Raw genomic sequence first — 17,446 nt, forward strand, 5'->3', positions numbered from 1 at the left:
TTCGCGTTTGAAATACCAATTCCGACGACTATAATTCTGTCCTCTTAGACGGCCGAGTAATGAACACTTTGACCTATATTCGCACGCGACGCGCTGGATATTTCAATGTAATTGGTTCTTACGCTGATATTTTGTGTACGGCGGGATCTCGTTATTAAACGGTGCTAATGTTGATATCGATTTCCTGCCGGCTGGATGTTTCTTGTTTGAGAATGGTGTGGGAATAGTGAAAGTAGAACGATGATCATGCTAATTGTTGAACCAAGGTGTGGAAAGAAATTTCAGAATATCACTTCGAGAAAGTATTCCGTTTTTCGTTACGCGCGTATTAATCGCGCTGCCAACCAGAGGCGAACTATCCGAAGCTTACTGCCAGACACCGCTTCGAAAATCTACGAGGGATTATCCCGAAACTCATAACTTCAGTTGCCAAAGTGTGTTACAGTTGTCGCGCGCATATTTCGCGGCTCACGAACTCTAAGTCTATTACCGAAGGAGATCGTCATTAAAAACTGACGAATTCTTCTATCCGACGAGGGGAAACGCTTCCGCGCGTGTATGAAAATACACGTAACATTCCCGACTCCAAAAATATTCCACCGTGTCGTCTTTAATGTCTCTTTGCAAAAGATTCAGCGTGGCGCGACGGAAGTTTCAAGATTCGCACGCGCGTCCTCGATTTTTCGCTCTCACTTCGCGTTTATAGCGGAAAGAAGAAAGCACCTTGAGATGCCGCTCTATTTCTACTAAGAAAATCATATTATACGAGGCGTTATTAAATTTATTCCGCGGAACCTAGCTAATCGTCTGTTCGTAACCAACCCGTTCTACTGATTCGAAAATTCGTAAATCTCCAGTGTTGATTCCTTCGAATATTGAATCCTCGCTCCAAAAAACCTCGAATCCCACCGTTGCGAACGTTGTCTACCACTCTCATTAATATCAAGCAGCTGTTGCGTATTTTTCATCAAAACGGTTAGGACACTAGCGAAATTCCACAAAAGCATCATTCGCGCTACGAAAACACGAACGTACCGTTGGAAGACTTGACGTCCAGCGCAACAGCACAGAGGCTCTTTCTCTATGTGGTTTGTTTATAACTTTGATCCTTCGCTAACCATGTTAACATATCGCAAAACAGCATAGGATATAAGACGACAGAACATAAAAACTGACCTCTTATCGCTTTTTATCACTCCTGTGCAATGTTCAGTACTTCGTTGCACAGGAGATGATCCTTCAAACAGCCAGCAGCAAAAGAAGCCTCTTGCTGTCTGTTTCATCTGCAGTTTCGACTGTTCACTAATTATATCATCGAATAGCAAACTAGAGTAAAAGAAGATAACCAACTTAGACCCGCGTGTCTCGATCTAGCCATCAAATGATAGACCACACACAGGATCTAGTTTCCTTCGGACAAATGTTCGACAACACTCGCGGCCACGTTATACCAGTTATCAGCGTTCGATTAGCCGGCGTCTCTCGCCGGGCGGCCGTTAATGGATACTTATCGAATTAAAAGTTCGGCTTGCCGCGCAATCTCGCGGTGCTAAGAACATAATTGGCATTTAATCCCGTTAGCGGGGACGCAAATGCCCTCGGACGAGCCCGGCCAGCGCGCCGACCGCTCGAGGAAACCGTTGTGCCCTTCCGGTCACGACCGGAAACTGCATATTTCGCCACGGCCGGGCTATTCTGCGAGGCAATTAATTCCCGGAAAACAGGCGTTCGGCCGCGAGCGCGTTCGCCCCGCGAGCCGGCGAAATTGTTTAAACGGTGCTCGACGATCCAGCGCGTGATTCCGTCGCGGAGCGAGCCGGGTAATATCACGGTATGTAAATACGTTCGGCTCTAGCGTTAGGTAAACGACGAAACCGTCACGGTATCACACTTCGCAGCGCGATATTGCCTTTGCGAAATTTTCCGACAGCGAACGCGTAACAAATGTTTCGTATCAATTAAAGCGGCATCGATGATGTTCAGAGATCAATTCGTTCAAAATGCTTTCGGTACGAACGTTCGTGAAAAGTACGGTACACTGGGATGTTTCTACGCGTCCGAGTAAGTGGAAGAGGTGAGTTAAGAACCGATTAGCTGAAACTCGCGGAATAAATGTGATAACGCCTCGTTCAATTTCGTTGCGCCGACAGAGATGAAGTGACGGACGAAGGAACTTTACTCTACGTTCTCGATTTACTTCTCTCCCGTGAAATCTTCGCTGCTCCGGTTATACCGGCAGCCACCGAACACCGCGCGAACGGCTTCTATTCCCTTTTTACGATCTCCGCTCCAGATATAACGTTTGAATTTCAGATTTAAATGATACTTCGCGCCACTTTTATTCTCCGAGTGCCCGCCGTTCGGCCGACTCGATCCGATCGAGGTAACCTTCGGCGGGATCCGCGTAACGGCCGCGGACGCTATTTATCATCGCGATACGCATGCGATTAGAGGAATTAAACGGTAACGGCGGGATCGATAATAGCATTGTCCTAATTCATGGGACGAGTTTATCTTCCGTCGAATTCATTTCTGCGGAAAGCGCACGCTCGTTAACGCGTTTTTCCGCGAGGAACACTTCGCGGGAACGCGGTGTATTCGATAACGCGTCGGCCGCGACGACGCAATAATTAATCGGCGCTCGATCGCCGTAATGCCGACCGATATTACAGTTACAAAGCTGCCGCAATTATTTCCCTGTTGCCTCTGTCGCGCGGCACAGAGTCGATCGGTGATCGACGTCCACCGATCGACGGTGAAACGATGGAGTCGAGGTTTTCAAAAGAAGCACGCGGTATTCGATTAGCGAGCGCGGAATTGCCGTCGAGATTTTCTTTCGCGATGCGAGCCGCGTATTTTCCGCGCGCGATTGAAAACATGAGGGGACTTCGTCGACTGATGACGATGAAACTGAAAGAGGTTTGCTGGCCGATAGAAGCGTTGTCTTCGTAGTCTACCACTGGCTAGGCTGAGGAACGCGAGTCTAATTCGACAGTTTTCTGCTATCTCGTTTTCGAGATTAATTCGGTATTCGTTGATACAGTTAGGAGCCAATTAAAACTATAAACAAAACAGACGAGAGATCTCTAGCTTTGCTGCGCAGCCAGCTACCAAATAGTATAGTCTACTGTTTGATAGTTAGATCGAGGAACGAGTGTCTAAGTTTTTACTGTTTCTGATTTCATCTTCGATGCTAATCTACTATTCATCGGTATAGTTGGTAACAAATCGAAATTATAAATAAAGCACATCGCGAGAAGCCCCACTCGCCAGCCAGCGAATGGTAACGGAACAATATTCCGCGCGCACATTCGCGAGTTCATAAGGCGAGAACGTTTTACCGCGAGACCACAATGCAGGTCGAATCGCAATGGAAGCGTCGTAAAAATTTCATACGGCGGCGTAACGTCGGGAGCCCGGCGGAACGGAAATTGGTATCGGTAAACGTTCGCGTGGCGAAGAGGAGGTCCGATTTGCCGATAGGCGACGGGCCCGGAACCGATTAAGCGCGTCTTCCCGCAGGAAACAGATCGTTATTCGATAATCGGCGGTTCGGTGTTCCGTCGATTATTAAATAACCCCGTTCATTCGTTAACAAGCGTCACGTCAGCTTCCGATCAAAGCGAATCCGCGCGGAGCGGCGTTCGGCGCGCTGTGTACTACACACACGATGATCGATCGGCGAGTCGCGGAGCATCGGAATTATTCGTAACGCCGCCGCTGCAGCGTCCGTTAACCGCGTTAACCGTGAAACGCGAGGCTCGGCAACCGTCGATCGGCCACGCGCGCGATCCGATCGACGTCGACGGAAGGAAAATGCTTCTAGTTACCTATCGATGCGCCCTCGACGGTTCTCCAGCGTCGCCGATGGTCTCGCCGGGATCGGGGCTGGCTCGATCGTGGATCTCTCGCATCTGTCGGCAGTCACAGGCTAGATTGTCGCGCGTGGATGAGACAGAGAGAGATCGATCGTGGGAGGAGGCCGGGAGAACTGGATCGCGAAGGGTTAGTCCTTCGGTGACTTGCGGGAGGACAGCGCGGACGGGCGACAGGGCTCGGCGAAGAGCGTGAAAAGCGGAAGAGACGGAGCGGAACAGTGGGAGGAAGGGTGGAAAAAAAGGGAGTTCGGCTGGAAGGTAGGTGCGGAAGCGCGTTAAACCGAATACGTGCTTTCCTACGAGAGTTTGGCGCGCGACTGTGCTACTGGGGCCAACACGGTCCACCATCAACCCTCTTATGGCTGTGTCCCTTGGTTTCAACCCCTCTTTACACCCCTCTCCTAGCCGGCACTCTAACTCCCCACCCCTGAGCAAGGCGCTCCCACCAGAATTCTGAGCGTGACACACTCCTCCGTCTCCCTCTGTCGGCGGTATCGGTAGTCGTTCGTCCTTTTCCCGGGTTCCCGCGCTGCCACCCTCTCCATCCGTTCCACGAGCGGTTCTCCACCCCTTCTTCATCGACCACCTCCAGCGTCCACCTCCCCCGCCGCGCAGCTTCATTACAACACCCTTTCCTACCACCGGCTATCCTACTCTCTCACCTCTGGCCACTTGCTGGGTTACTCACCCCTGCCACCGGCATCCCTCTGTCGCTCCTGTCCCTCTCGTCCTCCGCGCCCCTCCGCCGAGCACCGTCACCTTCCTTCGTGCCCTTTTGTTCTAGCTCTTTTTCACGTACTCGTTATGTCTATTTCTCCGGCTACGCGCCCCTTCTCCGTCTCCACCCTGCCTATTTCGTCGCCTGCGTACCACCCGCCCCCGCGCCCTCCGCATCGCTCCTCTCCGCTCTCCTTTTTCCGCATTTCGTTTTTCACTGGTATCACCCTCCGCCACCCCCCCTCGCTCGTGTCCGCGCCCCCTCGCGGATTCCCGGCGCCCACCGTCCTCCGCTACCCCTTCTCGCTCCCCCACCTCGTCTTCTGATTCCCTTCCTACTCTGCCTCCCCGTTTACCCCTATCGCGATGTCTCTCGCCCTGTACCCCCGGCCCGCCTAGCGAAAGCATCCCCTTCCTCTGACCCCGTCGTGAAATCACCAGCGACGTGGACCGCCGGCTATAGACGGCGCGCGGGCGCGTGCTCGCCCGCTCGCCCGCTCGCTCGCTCGCTTGCTCTCCGCAATTCAAAACTGCGGTTAGAAGGGGTCGTCGAAGATAAGGATGAGCCCTAAATATAGCGACATAGTGCTTAAAAGATCCTCGCACCCCTCTGCCCATACCTGCCACCCACGGGATCGCTCTTTTCCTCGCCTTACGTGCTCCTTTCAGCGCCACCGCCGCCGCCGCCGCCGCCGCGGATCTTACGGGCGTTCGAGCGGGACGCCCGACCAGCCAATAACCCCGCGTCGCGCTCGACTCGGAAACGTGGTAGCCATGATCGTTAATTGAGGTGTATTTGTGGAAAAGGTTGGAAGTGGCGACGTTAAAAAGGAGGCGGGAGAAAGTTTCCTGGCGTTCCGTTCTACGCCGGACTATCGTGTCATCTTGCAATGTTATCAGCATTATGGATGACTGCTGTTACTAATGACTGCCTGGAGAAGAAAACTTTAATTGTACACTGCGAGATAATGAATGAAATAAGTCTTCCAAATTCTCCGTGTTGAAACACTTTGATACGCGCGGTGTTTCCCGGAGAAACTCATTAATTCTCCAATTAGCCAGAGGAAACTGTCACACTGACGACTGTTTTGGGCGAATAGAGTCAAGGTAGACTCTGGAAAGTAATCTGTAATGTTTTATTTCGATAGCGAGTGGTATGTACAATTCGATTTTATTTTATTCGATTACCATCGCAAGTCGATTGAACTTACCAGCGATATCAGACGCGAGAATCAGTGTCAGAAAACAGTATCTCAAGTTTCCTGCTAATGTATCTGCAGCTTAAAGATGTCTTACTCTTCGTTTCTGAGACAGAAGAACTTCGCAAATCGCTTGTATGCGTCTCGCTTAATGAGATTCGATCGACACCGTCGAAATCGGCACACTCGCAGGAGATCGTCGAAACTCTTCTTTTGGGAATTCCTAACCGAACGAGGAATCCAACGCGAAGCGGGTCGCGAGTTAAAGGCAAGACTTGTTACGTAATTCCGATCTACCACCCTGGCGGGATTTAATAAAAACTTGAGCGCGATGATACAACTTGGTAATCGAGGATCCTCCTGGAAACACGGACGCGGCCTGACACCGCGGTGATGATGCATTACGTTTCAAGAAGTAATTACTTTTACTTCTCTTTTCTTGCTTCGACGGGAGTTTTCAGTTTTTAGGGGACAAACTGAGTTGACGGTCTCACCTAACGCGAAATTGGGATCTTTGAGGAAGTTGTTCTTTCTATGGAATCATATCGCCATGTTTCAAAAATTTTCCGAAATCGTTATCTGGTTTCTATAAGAATATTTCTAGATAAATTAAGGTACGCGAATGTGTAGTATTCGGGAACCTATCTATAAGTGATTAGCCTGTTCAACTGTCTTTGTCTAGCTTAACAATTGTTCAACGATTAGTTATATCTTTCGCAAACACGCGATGTCGATTAACTTGATCAGGATCACTGCAACGTTGTCGATAAACGGTACACCGAACGCGAAAGAATTCTAAAGGCTGTCATTGACAGTTAGTCGCCGTTTTATCAACGAAAGAATTTCCAGTGACAAAGAAACGTTAAACGGTAAACTTCGATCCGCTGGAAAAAAGTATCGGTGTGTGACGCGCGTCGCAAGCGTGACGCATGTATAAATAAAGATCGGCTAAGCCTTCTCCTGTCCTGTAATTACGACGGAACTAAGCTGGGTATTCTGCGGATCGGTGATCCTTCGTCCTGGGCGCGGCAACACCGTAGGATCTCCGCTCGGCTAAAACCAATTTGGAATTAATGTAACGTCCTGCGAAATTAACGTGATGTCCATCCGGAGGACCCTCGATCTTTGCCGGATCGTCGTCTAAAAAATCTCTCAATTCGCCGGAATACTCTCTGCCACAGATTACACGGTACACCACTTGCTAATTGGTTCGCTTCCTAATAAAAATCTATATCCGCCTAATAATCCTCCTAAAACTGTTAAAATCCTGTATCGTTTCAGGTAAGATTGATCGCAGAATCATTTATTATTATTATTCTTTCAATAAACCGAGAAACAACAAAGACAGTAATGTTAAAACCTTCGCTATCATTCATTTCAGTGACAATCCTTTTCTTTCTAATATTCTGTGAAGTCTAAATAACAAAACATTGCAAAACTGAAACAGAAAAAATCAGCTAAGTTCCTAAGTGGACTGTCATATCTTCTAACATTCGCTATCATCTGTGTCAATGACAATCGTTTTACCATATTCTATGAAATCTAAATAACAAGACATTGCAAAAACGAAGCTAGAAAATTCAAACCGAGTCCCTAAATGCAGTTATATCTTTCAAGCTTAAATACCAAACGATCGTCACAAATACAAGACACCACCGAACGCGTTAACGCTCGAAAAGAAATACTCGCCGTATCACCAGATCGCGTTGACACGCGAGATAATGCTTGCCGGAATAATTCAAAGAAGCTTCGAAACATTCTCCCCGGATACTTTCCCTTTAACATCGATAGTTCGCCCGAAGTTATCGAAGGATTAGCGAACGTTGCAGACCGGAGGAACTTTAAAAGGTTTTCGGTCCGGGTATTCCAGTCGATCTATAAGCGGGCTCCGGTTCCCGCTCGTTCTAATTATGGTTACGCGCACGCCGATGGAACGGGCCGAAGATATCCGAATGATTTGAACGAATGAACGGGAAACGGTGAAAAAGCGCGATCAAGCCTCCACTTTGTCCGGTAAGATTGATCCTGCTAACGAATGCGAATCACGTCGCTCGGCCCGATTTACCGTGCAGCGGAGACCAGAGCTCACCCGGCGACGCGAGCGCGCGCGCACACAACCATGACGCAGGGATTACTCTTGCGAGATTAGATGCCGGCCCCGCGGTGCGTTAAACTGAAGACCGCATCAGAACAATAAGTACTCGGCCGCTACTTCACGTACGTGTGCTGGACGCCAAACACACACGTTCCATCTCTTCTCGTTAGCCCCATAGAACGGCGTATTTCACGTGTCACGGGCCAGACGATACGCCCATCCCCGTACACGAATTAATAATCCCGTCCAGCGGACACGGGGATGATTTATGCCTCCTCTGACAAAGTATGCGCTGGTTAAAAGAAACGTGAAAAATCGCGTGACCTGATATCGCGCGATACACGGCCCGACTCTTGATAAGAGGACGGCAGCTGCGAATTCGGGCTGCCAAGTCGAATTTTTCACGAATAGAATGCGATACTGCTTTTATCTTGATTTATTCGGGATTTCAGATATTTCTGGGAACAGCTGTCATTAGGGGTTGGTGGGAGCTGGTATGCAGTTTTCTTGTTTTATTTGGGGATCTGGTTTGGATGTTTTGTAGAGTATTGTAGTGGGTTGTGACGAATGTGGATATTTGAGATTGGAAGGTTGGTGATTGTTACTTGTTCGGTAGTTTCTAGTGTTCGCTCAGCAGTGTCATCAAAGTTGTAGCTAGGACTCAAGCCTTTAGAGCTCGAGCTCTTAAGGCTCAATGCGAGGGCTGGTAAAGCTGAAGATCTGAAGGCTTTGAGCTTTTCAAGGTTGAGTTCCGAAGCAGCGAAGACTCAGCTTTTAAGATTCAACCTTGAAACTTCGAGGATTCTAGAACCTCTCTGATTTCACGCTACTCAGAAGTCTGTCCATCAATGTAAACTCTCTCGAACATTCCTGTTCAGCCCTAGTTTCAATTATAGTTCACCAACAAACTATCCGCGGACTGCGCGCAGCACCCTTTCATTCTTAATCGCGACCAGCCAATCGTTCATTCAAAACCGACCAAGTTATATCGAGTCCACGCGAGGGCGAGATACACGTAGCTCCGACTTCTGATTAATAGAGCGCGATGATGACCCGTATTCTACCAGCCCGTGAAGTCGGACCATTGTGTCCGATGGCGCGTCCGATCCAGATCGAATATCTCGCCGAGTAAAATTCAGAATTCTCGATCGCGAAGCTGCGTCGATCGTACCTTCGTTACGCAGTAACCTCCGTCGCGCAGGTATCCGCGGTACAATATCGGAATCACGGAACAGAAGAACGCAGCGTCTATCAGTGGGCGAGCAGGAAGGGGAAAACCCATAGGAAAGACGCTCAGTCTCCGTCTAACAAATCGCGACGTCGAGCGGGGATCGTCTGGAGAATGCTTAACAAGACATGTTAGAGAATCATGAACATCAAACAGCCCTGGGATTCCGAGCCGGCTCGCTCACCGGCGAGTGCGCCGCGAAATGAAGCCAGTTCGCGGAGAACGCGAGAGGCTGGCATCCTATTTCGCATTAGATAGCTATTGTTTCGACAGCGATTGTTTGTTGCAGCGGCGCAAGATAGATTGACGGCGGAGGGTGGTCGTGGGCGGAAGAGAGGCACGAAGGGAAACGGGTTTTAAATATTCACCAATATTCCCGCACCCTCCTCCCCCGCGAGCACCGGCGAGAGGGTGGCTGAACGACGGCGGTGGCGGCGGTGCCGGTGGTGGTGGATCGCGATGACGTCGCCGGCGGTGGTGGTTGCCTCTTCTTCGTCCCGCGAAATTGAAAAACATCGATCCGGGGTCGCGCTTCCTTCCGCGAAAAACCGGGCCGGCCGATTATGCTCCGGTTTACCGGGCGGGATCGAAGCGCGGCCCGTTTTTCGCGAAACTATAATTGGAGCGACGTATAATTAGCCCGACACACGAATTTCAATTAAAGTTCCGTCCGCCCCGTTCAATCCTACGCGTCGCGAAGGATCGCTTTTCGGGGGGGGCCAGGGGACGCGGCGCGCGGAGGGCGCGAGCAGGGGATAGATTTAATTTAGTTTTAATTTAATTCCCCCGTAACGCGCGCAACGCTCGTTACGAAAAGTTCTCGCGCGACGCTGCCCCGTTGTTTCGTCCCGATCGCCGGAGAAAAAGCGGCTGATCCTCGGCGGACAGGGATTATCGACACCGGCGAGACGAGGGCCGCGACGAAGAGTCGCCGGCGACGGCGAACGTGAAATTAGGAATGCGAGAAATTGGGGGGGAGGGAGGATCAGGTGGAACGGCGTGGTTCGGGGGATTATCGGTGGGGGATGATGGTTAGGCGGGTTCAGCGGCGGCCGCGGGGGAGGAAGAAAGTGAGACGAAAAGAGAATCGGCTCTGGGTTTCAACCCTTGCCGATAAACCGACACATACGAAACCCTTTCCCCCCCGTCGGCGGGTACTCGGTTTACTCGCGGTTCACTTGTCATCGGCAAAGATACAAAGATAATTGGTCATTGGGGTATGCTTGTGCGCGGCACGGAGCGAGATAGACGAAGCCAAGTACTTTGAAGAGGCCGGCCACTTTGAACAGATTTGCTTTGGCCGTTGTTTCGGCCCGGTATTTTAGTTTAGATCAAAAGACTGACGCCACTAGCCAATTCAGCCGTACCTAAGCCGCCGACTCGCTGCCTCTCCGTCGCCCCTTCGGTATCGTTCGGCGCGATCTCGTCTATTTATCCCCGACTGCCGTTCCTTCGGGACTCGCCCGCCCGCCCGGCGCCACGAGTCCTGTCGCGTGTATGAATATGCATCCCGCCCCACCCGCCCCTTTGATGCAACGGGTGGAAATGGTCGCTGAGGCCGGGGTTTGTGCAACCAGAATTGGAATTAAACGAACTTATTTGCCGGCTAATAAGCTCACGCTTTTCTTCCCGCGGCGGGTTAATAGGCACGTGCGTCGGTAACGCCGGCGTTTATCTCGTTTTCGCCGCTCGGACAATGGCGGACGTGGCCGGCGCGGGGTCACGCCGGAATCGGAAGTGAGATTAATTCTAAAATAGCTTAACGCTGCTTTCGCCGAACGTGTTAAGGGACGCCTTTTTAAATTTTATTCTCCGGTTAACTCATTGTTCCGCGGTGTCTTTCGCATCTGTGCTTGATTAAAGGAGTTTATTAAGTTGGTAGGTGGAGGGAAGAATTTGATACTTGTTCTGTACGTTTATTTCAGTTGGAGAGTGTTAATAGATAGGTGGTGTTTCATTTATATAAATAATACGTAAATAATATTTAGATTTGCCGAATTCCAGTGAAAAGCTTCGCTACGAGTCTGACTCGATATTATAGGAGACGGGGTTAATCATTTTGCTATAAGTGACTTTAATACTGTTTTTATGATGATTCCGAGAGTAATGTCTCAACTGACAAATTAATTTTACAATTGCGTAAAGGTAATTAAGTTCTCTCGAGAAATGATCGAGTTAAGCTTTCTTTAAGAATAATTGAAAATCTCGCGTCTTTCTTTGGAAACTGTGTTATGCGATTGCTGGTTAGAAGGCAAAAGAGAGTTTACTGTTTCAGATAGAAGATGGAGTATTTAATTTTATGTTTTTAATCGAACACAGCGCACTCGATAGCATCGATCGTAAGAGTATCATAACGTTTTTCAATGTAATAGTAACTAAAATTACGTTAGGAAGTTTGAATGCTGGTTTCATCGTTTCCCTCGTTAAACGTATTATAATTACACCGTAAATGGGTGTGCGAAAGCGCTGTTCGTGCATGAGAGAGCTATCATTATTCGTCCGATCGTTATTGCGTTAAAAGTGAATATTTTAGTTTCATATGATACATTTTTCACCAGTTTATTTGCCGGTGCACTTGAATATGAATTCGACAGCCTACAAAGCATTTACTTTATTTTAAACGGTTTTCGAGATATTCCGCGTGCAAATACACGAATAAAATCAACTAAAAACAGCTTGAATGAACGTATCGATGACTTGAATGAATATAACCGAATATTCGCGTCGGTACACGGATGGAATTTTTTACTTGAATGATTCCGCTTTTTTTTTTATTTTTTATTTAGAGAATTTAGGGGAATGCCAATATTTGTTATCGGTTTTTAGAATCCTCTTCCAAAAGTCGGTTGCTTCGTTACATGTTTATTGAAAACCCGTTTCGCGTGTGCACCCGTTTCAAAAAAGTATTTTGCAGCGGTTCATTCTCTGGGTCACCGTAGCCACAGATATTATCTTTTACCAAAACATTCATTAAAAGTCGAACGCAACGTAAGGCGTATAATCTTTATAACGATAGAAGCATTTGAGACATAAATAATTCAAGAGAAGGAGTATCTCGAAAGGAATCATTTTATTCGATCGTCATCGAGGTTTCAGCCTCTAACGAATTTCGTTCTTTTAGGTTTGCCGGACTGTTAAGGGATGCCGGAGACCGACCGGAAGTGAACGTTTTTCAAGAATATTTCTCAGACGATCCGAGCATCGAATATAATGAGCAGAGGGAAGATTCGCACAAGAGCGAGAAAGATAATGCTGCGGGACAGGGGGATGGGGAAACGGTAGTTCAGGAGGCGGAGAACCGGCACCGCGGAGGCTAGGACAGACATGCATGGTTCGCAAATTTGCATGTCAATGGCAAGTAATATAAATTACACGTAATTACCTTGCCGTTCGAGAGAGCCGTGAATTTTATTCCGCTCTATTTCGAGGCGCAGTCACTTCGGACGGTTCGTGGCCGAAGATCTGGTCGATTCGTCGGCCGGAAGCTGAGCTTAATCGTTCGAAAATGCTCGTCGTTTCGCGGTCATTACATTTTCGGAATTTCAATTTACGCGAGACTCGCTTTCTCCTCTTTGCTTTTTATTCCGTAGGTTCGCGTGCACTTTAAACTATGTCGAAGCAGATGTTGGGTAAGTTATGACTAGCATTGTGAACAGTTCGAATCCTCGAGGCTTTGAAGTCTCAACACTCAATTTTGAAGCTTCCAAAGCAGGATTTGAGGCTTACAAACTTTCTACGCTTAAATTTAAACGGTGCTTATAAGTGATTTTCGTACTTAAAGGGCAGATGGTCATCGAAAGTGTTTTGAGGCACTATAGATCGTGGCGCAGGTCCTTAGACGAGCGAAGGCGGCGCTATGATGGAAGGGGCGTGTAAACTGGAAGAGGGAAAGGCCAAACATCCAGGGGCGGAGCTAATGGAGGAGGGACCAACACTCCAGTGGCTGGGCCAACCGAGTAGGGGCGTGGTTAAACATCCAGTGGGCTGAGATAACCGCCTAGGGGAGGGACTAAACCTCCAGTGGACGGGGATAACTGGTGAGGGAGAACAAGATCTAACCAACACCTGACTAGAACGTCCAAGGGGCGTGGCTAACCGGCAAGGGGGAGGAGCCAAGTTAGAAAGAGGAGGGATCAAACTGCCAAATTTGCGGCAAGCCGCCGAAATCTGACGCTTGTGAACCAGCAGCGCTCAAATTTAAACTCCAAATCCTGACAGCTCACAGTTTTACAAAATCCTAGTTTCCGAAGCTGCAACTCTTGATCTTAAAACTTCGAAAGCTCCAGTTCTTAGGCCTAGAGTCGCGACTGAAGCTTCCAAAGCTCAAGTTTCAGGACTCATTTTCACGCTAATTCTAACAAAATTGATTAGTTCTGGCGTTGGCATCGTGATCTATCTTCACCTCAATGAAGACGAATTTCTAATGAATTTCGAAAAGCTAAAAAGTTCTTTCGCAGCTAATCGACCAGTGATGTTTTCCAGTTTCCGCGTTGCTCGGCGCGGCGATTTACAATTATAATCGGCGGCAAACATCTTCGGCGCAGTTACAAGGTAGTTTTTCTGCGCCTTAAACCGTCCAATTATCGTCCGCGCTTTCCAAGTCTAATAATAAACATCGAGCACGATAACGAACCCCATCCCAGACGCCGGATAAGCTATGGCTGCCGAGTGTCTTCCGGCAGTAAGGTATCTAGAATACGCGGGCGTTCCGTTCCGCGTCTGTCGCAGCGGCGCGTTATTATTTCCAAACGTTACCGTGCACCACCGTAAACAGGAAACGGCGTCCTTAATCCGTCGCGCTTTTAAGACACTTCGTCGACTTGTTTCATCGCATTCGGTTACAACCGTTGCCTGTTAGCTGTTACGACCGCGCGACACTAATTTCCTCGAGGAATACGGGAAATAAATTTCAACGGGACGCCGATATCGCGTCCGTATATTCCGCCATTAATCCGGATCGAATTAATACTCGATAATTCGCAAGCCACTCGCACAGGCACATATTGCCGCGGGCTAATTGAGAGAAATCGAATCAGAGAAACGCTGCTTCACATCGATGAAGGTAAAATCCCGCTATAACGACAATCTGATTAAGCTTCCCGGATTCTATACCCAACGATATCTAACCTTCAAACTTCACCTTCCCTCTCTTCGCATTAACCCTTTGCACTCGATAGTTTCTACAAATATCTAACATTCGCACAAATTCAACCGAAAAGCAAACAAGCTATCAAAACTCCACGTATTCGACCCTCTGAAAACAATATTCCAAGAACCCTCACCCCGAAATCACGCGAGCGAACGCGAGATCCGCAATCCGCTAATCAGTCGCTGAACCAACAACACTCGAGTTCCCTCGAAACGATCCCAACCCCGAAAAAACGGAGAGGAAAGAATACTCGACGCACAGTTTCCCGCGATTCCATATATCGTCGCAGGCCGTTGCGAGGCGGCGATAGCATCGCGACGTTTAATCTTTCAAGTTTTTTCCTCGATATGCTCGCCGGAAGTTTTCCAGTTTGCCAAGACAAGAAGCGGCGGGCCGCGGGGAGGGTGAAACGGCAGAAAGGCGCGGGCGGGGGAGTGGGAGCCAGAAGTAAGCTGAGCGGCCGCTAACTTCGACGCCCCAGCTCTATTTAATGTTTATGCTTCCGAGGCGCTTAACGCGGCCCATGAATATGGCTACTACCGGGCGCAGCGGCGTCTTCCCTTCCCGGAGTTTTACTCGCCACGGGGCCGACTGAGATAATTAGAGAAATATCGCTTAATAAAATTCAGCCCGGTCGGAGCGGCGAACGGCTGCACGCCGCACCTGATCCCCCCTCCCGGCCCCGCCGCGCCCCCGCGGCACGCTGAAAACATGCACGCCGGGCACAATCGAAACTTTCCGCTAAGTGTCTGCGAACGGCTCGGCTTAGCCGGGGCTCCCCGGTTACCATCCCCGGCAGGAAACACTTGTAATTACGGGCGAAACTCGGAAGTTTCTCTTACTTTGATTTCAATCTGCCCTCCGCGCGCTGGAACGCGTAACGTGTCATTTAGCAACTTCCGAACGAATAATCCGTTCTCTCGCGAGATTATCTCCGCCTGCCGCGCGATCCGCCGGCGCATCGGTTCAACCTGGATTTATATAGGTGCCCGTCGTGTCCGTCGAGGTCCTTAGGCCTGGACTGTAGCGTCTCCTCCGTTGATAGAGAATTTTTACCAGCGGTTTGTAAACGTTTCGCGTGTTGCGTGTAATGAACACTGCGTTGGCGACTTGTTTTGTTTCCTCCGCGCACACGCCGTTGAACGCTCGTATGGTCGATTGCAGTGAAACATGCGGCTTGTGTTTCAGCAAAAAACGCGGAGTGGAAAACGTTCGAAGCTTTAAACCCGATGTTTGCTATGATCTACTTCGAGTTCTTTTGAATACTCTTCTCGACGAACGAAGATGATGTGGATAGCATCTAGTCTTGTGTACTATTTATTCATCACCCGTGTGCATTTATAGTTCATGTTCCAGTATTTGATAGTTTCCTACTTCCAGTCACTCCAGACTGATCTCATAGCTTCAAGAAAAATTATAATTCATAAATCCATACTGGCGTCACCGAAATTCAGTTGACGCGGCAGTCAAAGTGTGAAACCAGACACCGACGCTCGTTTTACATTTGTCTCGCGGAATCACCGGGTAACAGACTTTAATGAGAGTCCGTTCCGCGCGGCGTGGGCGGAGCCAGGGTCACGGGGGAAAGGGTACCGGTGGAGCTCACGATTTAGAAGCTATAAGTCAACTCCGACGCGCAATTATCCCCCCTTCCCCCTGTTCACGCCGTGAGATACCCTCTCTATCATCGTTCGCGACGGGATTCCTGGCGTGATTCGACCACGCTCGAATATATCTTCTGGAAATGATAAAAGAAAGGGGAGAGCGGAAAATCCCGGGAAAAAAGGGACTATCCGGGGGACTATCCGTCCGTCGTCGGGCTTCCTTCCACTTCAAAAAGACTATTACTGCGGAAGTTGCGAGCGGAAAGGTGTATTCCGCGCGTTGCACCGCCATCCCTCTGAAGTTCGAATTCAGAGTCAACGGGGTTCGTTAAAGTGCGCCTCCGGTGCGGCTCGGCGCGTCCGTCGCCGAAGAAACTTTCTTTCTTTACTTTAAATGAACGCCGTGAATTTTTCAGATATATTGGTATAATTAACCCCTTCGCGGACCGCTTTCTTTTAAGATCGTGCTCGCCGCAGGGACCGTGTCGTTTGATAATTGAACCGGGGAAAAAGGGATTCCGGGCTCCTCTTACCACGGAATAAGTGCTATTCCTTTCTGAACATGCACTTATACGGTGGAGATAAGGTTACGTGATCTAACGCGATTTCCAAGCCCCACCGACGTTCACACGTTTGCTTCTACGTTTGCTTTTCGTTACTCTTTATCGTATTGTTCCTAGGAAATTAGGTGCTCGCTCGTATAGATCTTGGAAATTGGAGCTTTCGAAACGAAGAACTAGGATGTTTATGCTCTACATAATCACGTCAATCGAAATCTCATTAAAACTTCATCACATCGTTTTTATAGAATTTAATATTCGACAAATTCAAACATTGTTTTCGCTGTTCTAATATTCGTTACCGGTAGAAATGAAGAAACGCCTCAAGTTCGTAACGTTGAAACACGGAGAAAAATTAGTAACTTTCTTTCGAAGTGTTGGCGTTGTAATGATCCGATGTTTGGAAGTGAAGAACTTTGAAAGAAGTCGCCAACGGAAAAGAGCAGAAGAATGAAGTGTTTCGAAAGAAAATATTTCGAAAGTGAATCCACGTCAGCGGCGACCAGGAATGGAATTTTAACTTTTTCGCGAATGTGTCGACGTGTGCAAGGAATTAACTCGAAACAGAAATAATTAGCGATTTCGTTGGCAGCAGAGTAAAAGAAAACGGCCTCGGTTGCGGGAAATAAATTATGCAGGCCATTCCGACAAACGACGCGAGATGATATCTGAGCCCGCCGCGAGAAGTCCACTCAGCGTTCAGTCATAAGCATTGTCCCCGGGAAATTTAGGCGGCGAGAAAGGGTCATCCTCGGCTCGAGCCGAGTGAAAGCTCGAGGGAAAGGACTATCCTTGAACGGCGTACCGTGACTCGTGCGGCTGATATCGGCGCAAAGTAAAGGCTTTGACCGAGGCTCCGTATGCAAATATACTTTGTAGCCTTCTCGGCGATGATGCCAACCTACGCCGTCCTCGGACAAGGGTTCCCTATCGATCTACCGCATTCGAGTCGCTCCAATCCGAAGAAACGAAACATGTCCGTTGAGGATTCGGTCACGTGACGGAACGCCGTGCTC

At 48.9% G+C, this 17,446-nt stretch overlaps 1 long non-coding RNA gene across 2 annotated transcripts in view; it reads left to right on the forward strand.

Moving 5' to 3' along the window:
- LOC143174653 (uncharacterized) overlaps positions 1 to 13,646 on the forward strand; it is a 65,185-nt gene extending 51,539 nt beyond the window's left edge. The window contains exons 4-5 of one of the 2 annotated variants that reach the window (XR_012998869.1): positions 12,239 to 12,746; positions 12,899 to 13,646. This is a non-coding gene — a long non-coding RNA (uncharacterized LOC143174653). Of the gene's footprint in view, positions 1 to 12,238; positions 12,747 to 12,898 lie in introns of those variants that run through there. The other variant, XR_012998870.1, reaches the window with a different exon arrangement.
- Positions 13,647 to 17,446: the final 3,800 nt, after the last annotated feature.

This window comes from Nomia melanderi, chromosome 6 (genome assembly GCF_051020985.1).
Source record: "Nomia melanderi isolate GNS246 chromosome 6, iyNomMela1, whole genome shotgun sequence".
Classification (NCBI taxonomy): domain Eukaryota; kingdom Metazoa; phylum Arthropoda; class Insecta; order Hymenoptera; family Halictidae; genus Nomia; species Nomia melanderi.